We start from the raw sequence: 17,500 nt of genomic DNA, 5'->3' as shown, positions 1-17,500 counted from the left end.
TGTGACAAACCACTATGTATGGCATTCATAAACTATGAGAAAGCATTTGATTATGTCAAATTTCAGCAGTAATGAAATTCCTTTAAAGAGAAGGAATGCATAAATCTTATGTTAGAACACTTGAAGATATCTATACAGGAAATACATTAATCCTAGAACTACATAAAGATAGCTACATAAAGATAGTGAGAAAACTGATTGAGAAAGGAGCTCGAAAGTGAGACCCCATCTCTCCTATATTATTCACAGCTTGCCTAGAAGAAGTCTCTTGAAATTTATATTGGGAAAATTTCTATCTATTTACCAAGGCATTTCCTTCAAATTTGGGGGGTAGCTGATTTCAAACATAGGAACAAAAGGGGACCTTTCCTCTTTCCACTCCTTCCAGCTTGACGAGGGATTCAGCCGAGTTTGGTTGGTACTGCCAAGGTGCCACAGCCCACCCTCCCCCGTTATCCACCAAAAATGAAGTTTCATACGCTGAATTCCCTATTGCTGCTACCTCTGCAGTCACCAAGGCGACCAGAGGAAACAGCAAGGCCTACCGGAACTGCGTCACAACCGCTTTCCATTCATTTCTACTTCTAGCACGATTTCTTGCCTCTCTCACATCTCTCCTCCTAGAGCTTTCTTCATTCCATCCATCCACCCAAACCTTGGCCTTCCTCTTGTACTTCTCCCATCAACTCTTGTATTCATCACCTTCTTTAGCAGATAGCCACTTTTCATTCTCTCAACATGGCCAAACCACATCAACACATTCATATCCACTCTAGCTGCTAAATCATTCCTTATACCCGTTCTCACCCTCACTACTTCATTCCTAACCCTATCTAATCGAGATACACCAGCCATACTCCTCAGACACTTCATCTCAAACACATTCAATTTCTATCTCTCCATCACTTTCATGCCCACAACTCCGATCCATACGTCACAGTTGGTGCAATCTCTTTCTCATATGGAACTCTCTTTACATTCATGCCTAACCCTCTATTCTTTACCACTCCCTTCACTGTCCCCAACACTTTGCATTCTTCATTCACTCTCTGATGTACATCTGCTTCCACTCCAACATCTGCTGCAACAACAAACCCTAAGTACTTAAACTGATCTACTTCCTCAAGTAACTCTCCATTCAACATGACATTCAACCTCGCACCACCCTCCCTTCTCGTGCACTTTATAACCTTATTCTTACCCACATTAACTGTCAACTTCTTTCTCTCACATACCCTTCCAAACTCTGTCACTAATCGACCAAGCTTCTCTTATGAATCTGCAATCAGTACAGTATCCTTCGCAAACAACAACTGATTTACCGGCCATTCATGATCACTCTCATCTATCAGTTTAAATCCTGAACCAAGCACTCGAGCATTCACCTCTCTCACCAATCCATCAGCAAACAAATTGAACAACCATGGCGACATCAGACTTCCCTGTCTTATCCCCACTCTCACTGGAAACCACTCGCTCACTTCATTTCTTATCCTAACACACGCTTTACTACCTATGTAGAAACTCTTCACAACTTGCAACAACCTTCCACTAAATCCATATAACCTCATCACATTCCACGTCGCTTCCCTATCAACTTTATCATGCGCTTTCTCCAGATCCATAAACTCAACATACATCTCCTTGCCGTTTGCAAAATATTTCTCGCATATTTACCTAACTAAAAATCTGATTCATACATTCCCTACTTTCATCGTTTCATCTAGTGCTCTCCTCACTTCTTCTCTTGTAATATCTCTCTCATTCTCCTCTCCCATCACTGGCACCTCAACACCTGCAACAGCAATTATATCTGCCTCCCTATTATTCTCAACATTCAGTAAACTTTCAAAATATTCTGCCCACCTTTTCCTTCCCTCCTCTCCTTTTAACAACCTTCCAGTTCTCGAGCCACCCTTCCTTACTCTCTTCACTTCTTTCCAAAACTTCTTCTTATTCTCTTCATATGAACGACCTAAACCCTAATCCCACCGCCAGTCAGCCGCCCTCTTTGCCTCAGCCACTTTACTTTTTACTTCCACATTTTCCTGTCTATATTATTCATACTTCTCTACACTATCACTCTGCAGCCATTCTTCATACCCTCTTTTTCTCTTCCACTTTTATCTTCACTACTTCATTTCACCACTCACTACCCTTCCTCATGCTGCCCCCAACAATCCTCTTGCCACACACTTCACTTGCAATCCCCAAAAAAATTTCTTTCACTAACTTCCACTCCTCCTCTAAATTACCACTTTCTCTAACTTTCACTCTTTCATATGCCATTTCCAACTTTTCTTAATATTCCCTTTTTACCTCTGGTTTTATTAACTCTTCAACCTTCACTACCTCCTTTTATAACGACCCGCCCCCCACTCCATTTCACCACTCTTTTGCTACAACTAATTTTCCTTCCACCAAAAAATGATCAGACATACCGTTAGCCATACCCCTAAACACCTGCACGTCTTTCAATCTTCCAAACATTCTTCTAGTTATCAACACATAATACAATAATGTCATTTTTACCACTCTTCTATTTGACACTCTTAGCCATGTATACTTGTTATTTTCTTTCTTTTTTTAAAAACTACAACTAATTACCAGCTCTTGCTCAACATACATATCTACCAGTCTCTCACCACTCTCATTTTCGCCTGGCACGCCATACTTCCCAATGACACCTTCTACCTCTCCAGCACCCACTCTAGCATTTAAGTCACCCATGACAACTACATAATTCCTTCTACCCAATCCTTCTACACACGTAGTTAATTCATTCCAGAATTCATTCCGCTCTTCTTCACTTTTCTCACTACCTGGCCCATACACACTGACAAAAGCCCAACATTCCCTACCCAAAAGTAACCCTTACCCACATTAACCTAGATGATATCTCCTTCCATTCCACTACTTTACTTGTCATTCATTCACTTAGCAATAAAGCCACACCCTCTCTTGCTCTTCCCCTTTCAATCCCTGATACTCTACCAGTCACTTCACCAAACATCGCCTCACCCTTTCCTTTTATCTTTGTCTCACACAAAGCCAATATATCCATCATTCTATTCCTAAACATACTCCCAATCTCATATCTTTTACTCTCTATTGTACTACATCCACGCACATTCAGACACCCCAAAACTAGAGTGTAGGCAGCAGTCACTCTTCCTTTCCCCCCGAGCTTCACCTCTTTGATATCTCACAGGAATAACATACTGGAGAGGGGCTTCCTAGTCCCCTCGTCCCATCCCTTTTAGTCGCCTCTTACAACACGCAAGGATACCTTGGCGCTATTCTAATTGTTATTATGTCCCCGCAGCCACAGAGGAAATACCAAAATGTAGGAATTAATATTAATGGGGAATACCTTCATACATTAAGATTTGCTGATAACACTTCTGTTTAGTGAATCGTGGGAGGAATTGCAAAAGATGATAGATTTCAATAGAGAAAACTGAAATTTAGGACTGAAAATGAATATGAGTAAAACTAACACAATGCTTAATGAAAAGGCAAAGAGACGAACCTCTAGATATTGTTGATGAATATACGCACTTGGGAAAGACAGTGAGCGTTTCCGCAGGACATGAGACCGAAATTGAAAAAAAAAAAAAAAAAAAAAAAAAAAAAAAAAGATTGGTATAAGATGGAGAGATTTTGGTAAACAAAATGAGATCATGAAAATAAAAATGCAACTTTCTCTAAATAGAAAAGGATTTTATTAAATAGTCCGACTAGTATTACCTTATGCATCAGAAACTTATAGCCATACTAAAGCCTTAGAACATAAGCTTGTTATAACTTAAAGACCTATGGAAAGAATAATGATGAGAATAACACTAAGAATCAGAAAAAGAGCAACATGGATACGAGGCAAAGTAAAATAGAGGACATTCTAATTACATGTAAGAAAAAGAAATGGATATGGCCAAGATATATAAGAAGAAGGACAGACAACAGATGGACATGAAGAATAACAGAATGGGTCCCTGGAGATTGCATTCGAAGCAGTGAAAGAAAGAGAAGACGATGGATTGATAAACTAAAAAAGTTTGCGGATGCGGACTGGCATAGAAAGACCATAAACAGACGCAAGTGGAAGGACGTGTCTGATGCCTTTATTCTGCAGTGGACTAGTAACAGCCGATGATATATATATATATATATATATATATATATATATGTATATATATATATATATATACATATATATATATATATATATATATATATATATATATATATATATATATATATGTGTGTATATATATATGTATATATATGTATATACATATATATACATATATATGTGTGTGTTTGTGTACACACACATATGTATATATATATATATATATATATATATATATATATATATATATATATATATATATATATGTGTGTGTGTGTGTGTGTAAGTATATATATTATTACAAACACTTATCTAGACTTCTTTTTGCACCTCTTACCGTTAATTGCTACTGCAAACTGGCTTTCAATATTCTTACAAGCCCTATGTATAGACGTAAATGGATAAATACTGTTAGTTTAATAATTTCGAGAAAAAAAAGCATGGTAGTCCAATTACGTGTTTTTAAGAAGCTTAAAAAATACAACAATAAGAATAATAATTTATGAAGAATTAACAAATATTTAGAGAAAAGTTACAAAACTGGAATTTCACATTTAGTACAGATTCATGTCATATATAGGGAGATGCACTATCGCAAACACTTCTGTTGCTCAAGATTTAAGAAAAATACAAAGGAAGAGAAAATACAAAATTAGCAACCAGAAACACCCGCAAATGTACAAAAAAAGACCTTTTATATGATTGTTAGATATTTAGATATGATAATATAACTGTTATCTTCCTTAAATATATGTTTTAGAATAAATTATAATGAACCTTTCACCAAGTAGGGTAACAATATATGGATTCTACCGTCCGCCACTAATGAATAAATTCTCTCATCTCTTTACTAAACATATGAGTACAAAAAGCCTTTCAATATGGACATTCCTAGCTTCTGTAGACACTTCCAAAGTTTTAAAATTGGTTTTAATATTACTCTATACTTTTATTTCCCACTTCCTAATGATTTTGTTGTACTATTTCATTGTGCCATTTTCATTATAACACATTCCCAATAATTGCCATCCTAAGATATTGATGTTACAAATGTAAGCTCACAATGTTCATTCAAGCGATGTGTCGTGAACGTGGTGACGAAATTAAGAAGGGGAACACAGTCGTAGAGATACCACGTAGACACTTCTCGAACGACAGCTTCTCACGGGACCGTCAATAAGAATTATGAAGGGGTCTGACACTTGAATGTTTAATGATCCCGCTTTCCCCTCAACGGTCTCACTCAAGTCCACACCAAGACTCAAAAAAAAAAAAAAAAAAAAAAAAAAAGTGAAAACTCCTCCCAATTCTCTGGCATATGTGCAATACTTCGAGAACAAAATTGCTTCCCACGTCTTGCCCTCTTCTTCCGAATTCTGGCAGTCAAGGCGCACTCATAGGGCTGTTACCGGTCAATTTATCACTTATGCAATCAAGTTTACATTCTTTCCAGTATATACACTAGATACAAATATTTAAAAAATCTATATTACTTCAAAATATGCTAAAGCGCTCAATATACATATATATATTTATATATATATATATATATATATATATATATATATATATATATGTTTAGTTATATATATATATATATATATATATATATATATGCATATATATATTAATCTGATTAAGCTATCTGCTTCTGAGCAATCTGTAGGCCTAACCCTTTTCAATTGGTTTGATTTGCGTGTAATAAATTCAGGATTGTATTGTAAAATACAAAATGAAACATTTCCTTCGCAAAGAAAGAGTAGAAATTGCAAAGCAAAACAAAATAAGGGGAGCAAGCGTCTCTAAAAGAAGATGAAGAACGCATGGGAAATGTCAAGTAGTTTGGACTCGCAAGTTTTTCTTATCAACTTGGCGAGAGAAGTTCTTTCGTGCAAGGCGTCAGGCAGATCAGAAACTTTCGTCATGATAAGCAGAATTGATAATGGTGATGCTTCTAATATCTAATTTAAACGAGACATAACATATTGCCCTCCCAGCATGATAAATGAGGTTTTCTTCTCTCAAATTCATTCAAGTTCTAACATAAATTAATAATGATTAGCTAATGCACGGTCTCTTTTTTTCCCAAATTATTTGCATATCGTTAAAAGAAAATAGTTAATGGCTGTTGGGAGAAACATCCTTTTCATCTGCATTTTCATAATTACCACACAGATTGATGGAAATTAACGTGATAGCATTATGATGCCATAATGTGAGGGGCTTTTCTTTCTATCTTCATATTTTAATCTGTTGGTTTAATAATTCATGTTTATCGAAATTAATTGCTGCACGAATATTACTTGAGAGAAAGAAAATAGTCCAGCAAGCTGTATGGTTTATTGCGAAAATCAAAGTACAGAATGGCATTTTTCACCTTGTAGTTACTGTTCTTAGAATATTTTATATCGTTCCTTACCTCATATGTAGTTTATTTATTTCCTTATTTCCTCTCTTCACTGGGCTATATTTCCCTGTTGGAGCACTTGGGCTTATAGCATCCTACTTTTCTAACTAGGATTCTAACTTAGCAAGAGTTGATAATAATAGTAATAATAATAATAATACTAATAATAATAATAATATTCAAACGTTTGTTCTTTTATGTGGAACATTACCTCTTGCGTTGTTAGCCCGTCAACTCAAATGTTATTTCTAGTCTGCACCACACTGCTGTTCTATATCGTTGAAAAAATATATATATTTTTTTGCTTTCTGTTTCTTAGTTACAAGATAAATAATATACAGTACATGAAATTCAGTCGGATATGTCCGAGTTCAAATCCTGCTTAGGTGTGATAAAGTCCACAAACACATGGCATTACTTTCTTTGTTGGTTCCGTAACCAACTGGCTTAGGGATCAGGTAGCAAGTTTCAAGAACCATATTTCACTAGAAATGAGCATGGGACTTGCATCCTCACCTTAAATATTTGCTGAAATATCAGAAGGCTGAAGTCCTCTGGCGCCGCCTTATTTAAGGGAAATATATATATATATATATATATATATATATATATATATATATATATATATATATATATATAAATTTTATATGTGTGTGTATATATACATATATATATATGTGTGTGTGTGCAGACACATATATAAAATATATTTGTATATGTACACAAACGCACACAACCACACGCATACATACATACATATATATACATATATATATATATATATATATATATATATATATATATATATATATATATATATATATATATACAGAGAGAGAGAGAGAGAGAGAGAGAGAGAGAGAGAGAGAGAGTGTGTGTGTGTGTGTTCCAGTATCTGTTTGCATCTTCACAAATAATTATATTTCTGCGAATTTATGTATCTTCATGTTAATGAAAATGCAAAAGGGTCGTAAAATCTGGTCATTTGTTTGGCTGTAGTCTTGCGGAGACTGGCTGCAGCAGCCTTCCATTGTCCCCACTGATGGGACAAGCACCGGACCGGGTAATAGACAGATTAGAGTCAACCATTTAATTATCGCAATGAAAGAAGGACAAATTAAGAGCAGTTCGTGTTACGGAAAAGGAGTCATGAAAAGGAAACAGTTTTCTTTCATAGAAAGAAAATAAACACCAAGAAAATATTGGGAGATTCTTCGTCTCACTTTTCAACCAAACTTTAAGAGAACTTGTTTCGAAGAGATAGACAGTTATGCTTCCAAAGTTTTAAAATTGGTTTTAATATTACTCTATACTTTTATTTCCCACTTCCCAATGATTTTGTTGTACTATTTCATTGTGCCATTTTCATTATAACACATTCCCAATAATTGCCATCCTAAGATATTGATGTTACAAAGTCTCTCTCTCTCTCTCTCTCTCTCTCTCTCTCTCTCTCTCTCTCTCTCTCTCCGTATATATATATATATATATATATATATATATATATATATATATATATATAGATAGATAGATAGATAGATAGATAGATAGATAGATATAGATATAGATATAGATATAGATATAGATATATATATATATATATATATATATATATATATATATATATAATCTTGATCTAGCAGAAAATAATTCACTTCCACGCTGATAATGTCTCAAAGTAAAGATTGATGCTCAGGAATTACTGTCTAGGGAAAGTTGGCTAACTTTCATGCGCAATCTCCTCTCGCCACTCTCATAAAGGGAAACCTGTGCTAGAAGATTACTTTCATATTCGTGTTGGCACTATTCAGACGGCTCTATGAGCTGAGGGTGCTAAAAAGAACTAATTTATAAGTTCATATTGTTCTTTACTCCCCAGTTTCCCTTTTCTTGTAGGCTAGCCTACACTTTCCTGTCCTGATATTGATTGATTGAATGATTTAAAATTCTCTGGCATCCTGCCATCGAAGGTCATTGACGCCGATATCGTTTGTTAAAAAGAATAAAAGAGTATTCAATTCAGAACCATAAAAGCGAAGATGCCCTTATAAAATTCCAATAGCTTTTAGAAGACCTGCTTCAGAAATAAATCTAAATATACCACTGGCATAGTACAACACATCCTGCACAAGAATCTTGACAAGAATGATCCTGCCACACACACCTCGAGCCTCAAACAGATAAAACTTTCTTTCGGTGTTATAAGTGGGGCATTCGGTCAACAAATGCCTCACTGTCAAGGGTACCAAAGAGTCGTCGCAATATGGCTGGTGTTGACCAGTTAGCATAAAGTCGTGTGTCAAACGAGTGTGACCAATGCAGAGACGATAAAGACTAGTCTCCCACTTTCGGGGCATCATGTTATACCTCCAAGGAGATATAACATTCGTTAAAACTCTCATCCTATTTTCAACTTAACTATCCCAATGTTGTTGCCAATTATTATTATTCAAATACTTAATGCTAGGTAAAAGATAGAAAAATCATAGAGAATGGGATACCTTCTTGGTAGGAACTCAGCTGCAACATTCTTTGCCAGAAAATCTGCCTTCTCATTTTCAGACACATCTACGTGTACCGGAACCTAGCAAAATCAAGGTTGTACCTCTTAGTCCAGTAATAAAAATCCACTATAATTTTTTTTTTAAATTAAAGGGTTACTGGAACTGACAACTGCTAAAGCTTGTAGAACACTTCTTGCATCTCTAAATATGGCAAAATTTAACTCATCTTTCAACGCTGTTTTTTTTTTTTTTTTTTTTTTTTTTTTTTTTTTTTTTTTTTTTCCCAGTAGCGGTTAGTCCTGTCCCAAGAGTCTCGTCTGATTTATTACGATGCTGACTGGTTGATGGAAAATTCCGACTTTCGATGTGGATTACCACCGAAAGCCTAGTTGAAAAGAGTCCGGGGTTCTCTTCATTGAAATTGGTTACAAATATTTATGTACTTTATTTTTTCTGTTATAATCTGTTTCCAATTATTGTAATGGAAAAGCTGTGGGTATCTCCTCCCCAAGAAAGATCTGATTATAAGTCTTTGCATTCCGTGATTACTATGCGTCCTTTATTCTCTGACTAGTGCTAGAAATATTTCGGGTCCATACGTCTTAAATTCAATAAAGTAATAGTTGTTTGCAATTTTGTCGTTGCATAGTAACACAGTTCGGAGAGATTCAGCTGCATAAGAAATTTGAAGATCAAAGGCATGCTTCTTGGTTTTTAAGGTTTACTTACAAGGATAACAATATCCAATGGAGATCTCTCTCTCTCTCTCTCTCTCTCTCTCTCTCTCTCTCTCTCTCTCTCTCTCTCTTGTGAATTTCATTCTAATTTGTATTTTTCTCTGACATTAAAATATGTCAAACCTTCAATTATGACATTAGGCATTTCATTAAATAATTCACTTTAACCTTCGGGACCATGTGCTTGCCCTCATTAGGCCCTCCCTTTTCATTCAATTCCCCTTTTCACAGTTTTCATACCATTCCTTTCATTTTCCCCCGAAAGGACACGTCAGATGATACTGCTGCATAATAAATGGAAAATGTTTTGACAATTTAAATCAGGATTGTTGTGAAAATCATGTTTTTCTGGATGCACAATAGTTAGTCATTCTTTTTTTATATAAATAAAGTGTGTGAGATATAGGGTTCCTGTTCAAATGGTGGCAAACGCCCACAAGAGTAGGAATTCACGACCAATAGTTAGGTGAGAAGGGTGGAAAATAGACCATTTGTGGGACCTTGGTATCACGCCCAACAGCCAATTAGAAAAAGCTTACGACCATCGAGAGAGTGCGAGATAGAGAAAGGATCAAAAGAAATACTATAGGAGAGGGAGAGATCCAAAGGAAAAGAGAGAGAGAGAGAGAGAGAGAGAGAGAGAGAGAGAGAGAGAGAGAGAGAAAGAGAAAGAGAGAGAGAGAGAGAGGGGGGAGAGAGAGAGAGAGAGAGAGAGAGAGAGAGAGAGAGAGAGAGAGAGAGAGAGATGTTGAAAAAGAAATTTTTTCTACAATATATTCATTGTACGGGTTTATCAGGTATTTCTTTTAAAATTTTGTATAGAGTATTGAGAATAAATTAAGAGTTGAAAAGGGATGTATTTCATGAACTATCTTGTTATATCAATAATTCTAAAATTTAGCCTTAACGCAGATAATTTTTCTTGTTGAGTTGCTGTACTTACATTCATGTACAATTTTTCATGCTTCATCTAAGACTGATTATGTTCCAGAATAATCTGGATATATATAACGGATTTTGAGCGAAGCGAAAAATCTATTTTTGGGTGAGATAGCCATGTCGTCCTGATGGAAGTTCCTATAGGGTAGCTTCCTAGGGTATATTACAACTACGGCGATATTCCCAGAGAATTTACCTTAAGGTACCAGAATTCTAACTCCTGGAGCGAGTATCCCTCGTGAAAGGGATATCGCGACATATCAGAGGACGTATTCTAGACACGTCACATGGCAATCTACGACCTGAATAGAGATTCGTCTCGTAGGAGGGAGATTGACGAGATACGAATTCGGGAAAGAAAAAGGGGAGCCGCTCCCAAGGCTTCCCTATCCCCCGATTCGTATGCGTGCCTGGCGCCAATCCTGGCGCCATCTGTATTCCTTGTAGCGTACACGAGGTGCTACAGATACTGTATGTAGGGAGGGGTCCTACAGCCCTTTCTTAGAAAGGCAAGGGCGGGTCCATCAGGACGACATGGCTATCTCACCCAAAAATAGATTTTTCGCTTCGCTCAAAATCCGTTTTTTGGGCTCAAGCCATGTCGTCCTGATGGAAGTGTACCAGAGCATTACTGTATCTGTGGATTCTCAGAACGTGCCGTACTCCCCGGAGATATTTATTCCCGGTCGACTAGACCTAGAGACCTAAGATGTTACCGTTATACATCTTTTCAACTAACTATAAACTATGTTAGAGCTTCCTGCCCCCTACAGGGAAGAGTCCTACTAGACTCTGGAAAGTCTCGAAGAGTACATATATCTATGTATGAAAACCAGGCAAGCTAATATAGTGGTCTCGCCCTATATTAAGTAAAGCATAGTTTGTATAGAACCACTGCGTCAATATATTGACCAGTCATCCGCACAATACTTGTATTGGACAAAGGTTTATATCCGCATAGGAAGAAACTAATAAAACCGCCCTCGTCCCTTTATGGGACGGAGTCCTCCCATTAGGGGACTTACATAAACCAATGCAACATAGCTTGCAAAACAGAACAATTCTATCAGAATTATCCCAGATAAGATACATAGAATTAAAATGCTCAATTATACCAATAAATTGACACAGGTGAAAGAGACGCAAGGTTCTCAAGAACAAGTTTATTGACAGATAATAAACAGACAGGTTAACAACAAATATATATATCTATATAAAAGAGGGTAACCCAAAACTTTAAGCATAAGTATGATAGTAAACAGAACTTGTTTATCTGAAAGAAAAACCATTAAACACCACTTTAATGAGATACCAAGGTATCAAGTCATAAAAAATCTGTATTACAAATCAATCACATTAGCGTTAGAAACGCTTGGCACACATGTCTGAACTTATGCAAGGTTCACCTTTGAAGGAAGGAACAGTCTATATGGGCACTTGGTGCCCTCATTTAGTTTGTAGTACAGTATGTACCTACACACTCACCCTGGACTTAATCGTCCCAATTAAGACCACTGTTCCTCGCAGAGTTAAACAGTAGGGTTAACTACACGACCCACTGCTACCACAGATCTCTTAAGTTCCTCTACTTGCTTCGCATAGTGGCGAAAGAACACCCTGGAAGACTTCCAGCCCGTGTATGAACGGAGATGTTCAAAATCCATACAATTAAAGAAATTTAGGGATGAGGCAACTTTCCTCGGATCGTGACCTGCGGGTGTACTGTCAGGATCCGCTCTGCGAATAAAATATGTCATTTTCGCTCTGAGTTGATTCAGAGATAAATTTGAGCCTGATGTTTCTCCCCTGAATAGTTGACTACCCTTGAAGTCTGAAGTTCTACGAAGATAGACCTTTAGGCATTCTACTGGACATAGAGATGCATCTTCTTTCAGAGGACAGATTCTCCAGGGACCCCACCTGTTGGTGGGTAACTCATTCTTGGCGAGAAACGTAGGATCCGGAAACAGGTTCAGCTCCCCCCCATCCAGGAACTGAACACGACCTGCCTCTCTCGAGAGGGCTACGATCTCACTAACCCTGGCCCCGGACGCGAGTGCAAATAGGAAAATAACTTTTTGCGTCAAATCCTTTAACGCACATTCTTCATTGCTCAACAAGGAGGCGAAATGAAGAACTTTGTCTAAAGACCATGAGATGGGCTTTGGAGGTGCTGAAGGTCTGAGCCTAGCGCAGGCTTTCGGAACTTTATTGAAGATCTCGTTACCAAGGTCGATCTGGAAGGCAAATAAAATGGGTCTCATCAAAGCCGATTTACACACTGAAATCGTGTTAGCTGCCAATCCTTGGCCATGGAGATGGATGAAGAAAGATAAGCAGAAATCTGTTGAGATCTCCTGCGGATTCTTTGCCTTTACAAAGGCCACCCATTTTCTCCAAGATGACTCATATTGCCTTCTAGTCGATTTGCACTTGTATTCCTCTAGGAAGTCTATGCTGGCTTTCGAAATCCCGAAGCGCTTTCTCACCGCTAGGGCGAGAAAATCATGAGCTGCAGGGTCTGGGTTTTCTGTAATGAAGCGCAGACAGTCGACTTCTGGACTCGCTGGGTCAGAACTGGATGTGGTAGCGGCACGAACTTCATCTGTAGTTCCAACGCCAAGGGGAACCACATGCTGTTCGCCCACTTGTGGGCCACTATTGCCGCTACCCCCTTGAAGGATCTCAGTTTGTTGAGGACCCTCAACAGAAGGTTGTGAGGAGGGAACAGATAAATCCTGGACCATCTGTTCCAGTCGAGGGACATTGCGTCCACTGCTTCCGCTAAGGGGTCCTCGTACGGGGACACGTACAGGGGCAACTTCTTGTTGTCTTTCGTCGCAAAGAGGTCTATTTGCAGTTCTGGGACTTGATTCAGAATGAAGGAAAATGATCCTGCGTCTAAGGACCATTCCGACTCTATCGGTGTGAACCTGGATAGAGCGTCCGCTGTCACATTGCGGACTCCTTGAAGGTGAACTGCCGACAGGTACCACTTCTTCTTTTCCGCCAATCGGAAAATGGCTAACATCACTTGGTTGAGAGGTGGTGACCTCGACCCTTGTCGATTCAAGCATCTCACAACCACCTCGCTGTCTGTCACCAATCTTATGTGGATCGAGTGACGCGGGGAGACTTTCTTTAAGGTAAGGAGCACTGCCATAGCTTCTAGAAAGTTTATATGAAAGGTCCTGAATAGCTTGGACCAAGTCCCCTGGACTTTTTTCCGATGAGAGTGACCTCCCCATCCCTCCTTTGAGGCGTCTGAGTGAATCGTCAACGACGGGGGAGGTGGCTGAAGAAGAACAGACTTCTTTAGATGTCTGGCTTGGGACCAAGGTCTGAGAAGAGTACGTAGCCGAGGCGGCACTGGTCTTCTCAGGTCTCTTCGCGCGTTTGATGCATACCTTCTCCAAACTCCGGTTGCATCCTTTAGCTGTGCTCTTAGCACTGGGTCTGTCACTGAAGCAAACTGGAGAGAGCCTAGTACCCTCTCCTGTTCGCGTCTTGATATCCTTTCGGAATCTAGAAGTCTCTTGACAGAGCCCGCTATCTCCTTCCTTTTCTTCATTGGGATGGAGAAACTGTGTGACAAAAGGTCCCAGTGGATTCCCAGCCACTGGAACTTTTGGGGTGGAGAAAGTCGAGACTTTTTCTTGTTGATCTTGAAGCCTAGGTACTCTAGGAACTGGATCACCTGTCTGGAAGCTTGCAAGCATTCGGTCTCGGATGCTGCCCACACCAGCCAGTCGTCCAGGTAGGCTACTACCTGAATTCCCTTTAGGCGTAATTGTTTGAGAGCTGCGCTCGCAAGCTTCGTGAAAATCCTTGGGGCTATGTTTAGCCCGAATGGCATGGCTCTGAAGGCGTACAGTTTTCGTTGTAGCCTGAACCCTAGGTAGGGGGAGAGTCGACGGCTGATTGGAATGTGCCAATAGGCGTCTGACAAGTCTATAGAGACTGAGTATGCCCTCTTGGGCAGTAAGGTCCTTATGTGTTGCAGTGTTAGCATCTTGAATTTGCAATTCACTATGAACTTGTTGAGTGGTGACAAGTCCAGAATGACTCTGAGCTTTTCCGAGTCTTTCTTGGGAACACAAAACAGCCTCCCTTGGAATTTGATGGACTTCACCTTTCGGATCACATTTTTCTCCAACAGTTCTTGAACGTACTCCTCCAAAATGGGGGTGGAGTGTTGGAAAAACCGAAGGCATGGGGGTGGAGTGCTGTACCAGCTCCAACCCAGTCCATTCTTGAGTAGGCTTTGGGCCCAGGGATCGAAGGTCCAGCGATCCCAAAATTTCATCAGTCTCCCTCCTACCGGTATCATTTCACTTGGACTGCCGTCCTGAGGTCTTGCCTCCCTGACCACGACCACCTCTGAATCCCCTTCCCCTTGAGGGGCGCCTAGACGAGCCTCTGGCTGCTCCTCTAGGTTTTGCACGAAAGGAAGAAGACTGTCCTTCGAACGTTGGGGCGAATGTGGTTGACTGACCTGGCACCGCCTGGGGTACCCACTGAAAGGCAGTCGGGGTTTGTGCCACCATTTGGGGCACTGGAGGCAAAGGCAATTGCAGTTGCTGTTGCTGTCTATAAGGCTTGGCTGGCCGAGATGGTAGCCTAGTCTTCATATTCTTCCTCTTTGGTTGAGGACCCTCATCCGGGGAAGATTTTCTTTTGATAGCCAGGCCCCACTTCTGGAGAAGATTTCTATTCTCCACGGCGGCCTTATCAACAACCTCTTTGACCACATCGGTAGGGAAAAGATCTTTTCCCCAAATGTTGGAGGAGATTAACTTCCTTGGCTCGTGTCTCACCGAAGCCCCGGTGAACACGAACTCCCTGCAAGCTCTCCTTGCCTTGACGAAGTTATAAAGGTCCTTCGTCACTGTGGCTAAGTGAGACTTAGCCACTACCATGAACATTTCATGGACCTTGGGGTCACTTGCCATCGTCTCGAGAGTAGTCTGGTGAGACATTGAGGCAGCCAGTCTTTCTTTTGTCTCGAACTCTCTTCGTAAAAGAGATTCGGACAGCTTGGGGAGGTCCTCGCCGAATTGCCGTCCGGCAATATCAGCCTCCAACTTTCCCACTGAGAATGTTAGATGGACATCCTTCCAGTCTTTGTGGTCCATAGGTAGAGCCAGCGACAAGGGTTTACACTCCTCCAGGGAGGGGCAAGGCTTGCCGGCCTCGACTGCCTTTAGGACAGCCGCAAACCCTTTCTGTAAAAAGGGGAAGGCTCTATCAGGAGAGGACACAAACGAAGGGAGCTTCTTGCTCAATGCAGCTACCTTCGAATTCGAGAAGCCCCTCTCTTTCATCGAGGATGAAAGTAGGGCTTGAGCCTTAGCGTGGTCCATAACAATGACCTCCTTCGGCTCTGTCTCCTCCCTTGAAGCTGGTTCTTTTCTCAGCCGGACATAGCAGTCCGGATATGATGCCTTGCTGGGCCAGAATTCTACCTCCTCTAGGGGAACTGAACCCAGCTTATCCGAAATGACGATCTTTCCAGTCGTCATCGGCATGTGCTCAGCATACCTCCATGGGTTAGCATCTGAGCATATGGGAAGGTCTTTCACATTGAGCCTTTTCCGGGGCCCATGTGATTCTGCCAGGGACTGCATGCGCAGTTCCATTGCAGCCGCCTTCTCCTGATTCTCCTTCTGCATTTGTTGGATCATTCCAACAATCGAAGAGAGGGCCTGTCCCAGTTCTACTGGGAGGCCAGCCGATGTTGAGGGGATAGGCTCCGGCATCTGAACCGGAGCAGCCGACACCTCGTCGACCTCATCCTCTACGACATCCGGGGTTTGAACTTGATCCTGACCTTCTGCCAGGAGGTCTTCTTCCAAACGATCGTCCAGGTCAGACATCCTGTCACACAACTGGATGTCTTGCATCGCATCTGCGACTTCCTCGTCCACCTGGACTTGATCTTGAAGGATCTCCTCTTGAGGCTGGGGAATCACTGCCTCAGCTGATGCCTGGGGAAAAAGATACGCCCTCATCTTCTCACTTGGAAGATAAGGGCCAGAGGTGTTCTTCTTGAAGCCCCTTACCCAAGTACGAAGCTTTTCCCTAGCTATATCCCTTGATTCCGCCGTTCTAGGGGAATCAAAAGCCTCAGTAATCAGGTTAGTGCATACAGTACATACCTGAGGGTCCCAATACTGGAGATCATCCTTGGAGACAGCGCATGCTGCGTGTCTCCTACAACACTCATGTCCGCAGAGGTTCTTGCTGCGGACATTGCAGAAAACATTTCCGCACTTCGGAGGGTCCTCCTGTAAAGAGAAGAAATTTCCATGAGTATCAAGTGAACTATGTATCACTGGATATGCATAGTATAGCATAACAATTCATAATTGAAAGACACACACTTGTGTTTCCCTCACAACCCATTGTTGCAGCCTTCCGGATAATAAAATCAAAAATGGTTTATCTCTACTAGAGTAACCAATGCAAGGTTTCCAGAGGAAACAGGTGGAGCTCACACCTAGGCAATGATTTTAAAAATCCTGGATAATAGACGGGGAAGAACTCTGCTTCCTGTCTGAGGGCAACAGCAAAGGGCTGTGTAAGAAAACACAATAGTATTAGAAGATACAGTGCTGTACCTAAACTTTTACTATAGTTTTCTTCTTACTGTATATGCTATACAGAAGAATACTAGTACAGTATAGGAGGATGTGTGCCGGCCTGCCTTTGCCGGCCGGCACACACCACAATTAGCTTTAAAGTATACTACTTAACAGCTATAGGGCGGCAGCCCTCT

The sequence above is a fragment of the Palaemon carinicauda genome, chromosome 13 (assembly GCF_036898095.1).
Source record: "Palaemon carinicauda isolate YSFRI2023 chromosome 13, ASM3689809v2, whole genome shotgun sequence".
NCBI classification, from domain to species: Eukaryota; Metazoa; Arthropoda; class Malacostraca; order Decapoda; family Palaemonidae; genus Palaemon; species Palaemon carinicauda.
This window is presented reverse-complemented; position numbering follows the sequence as displayed.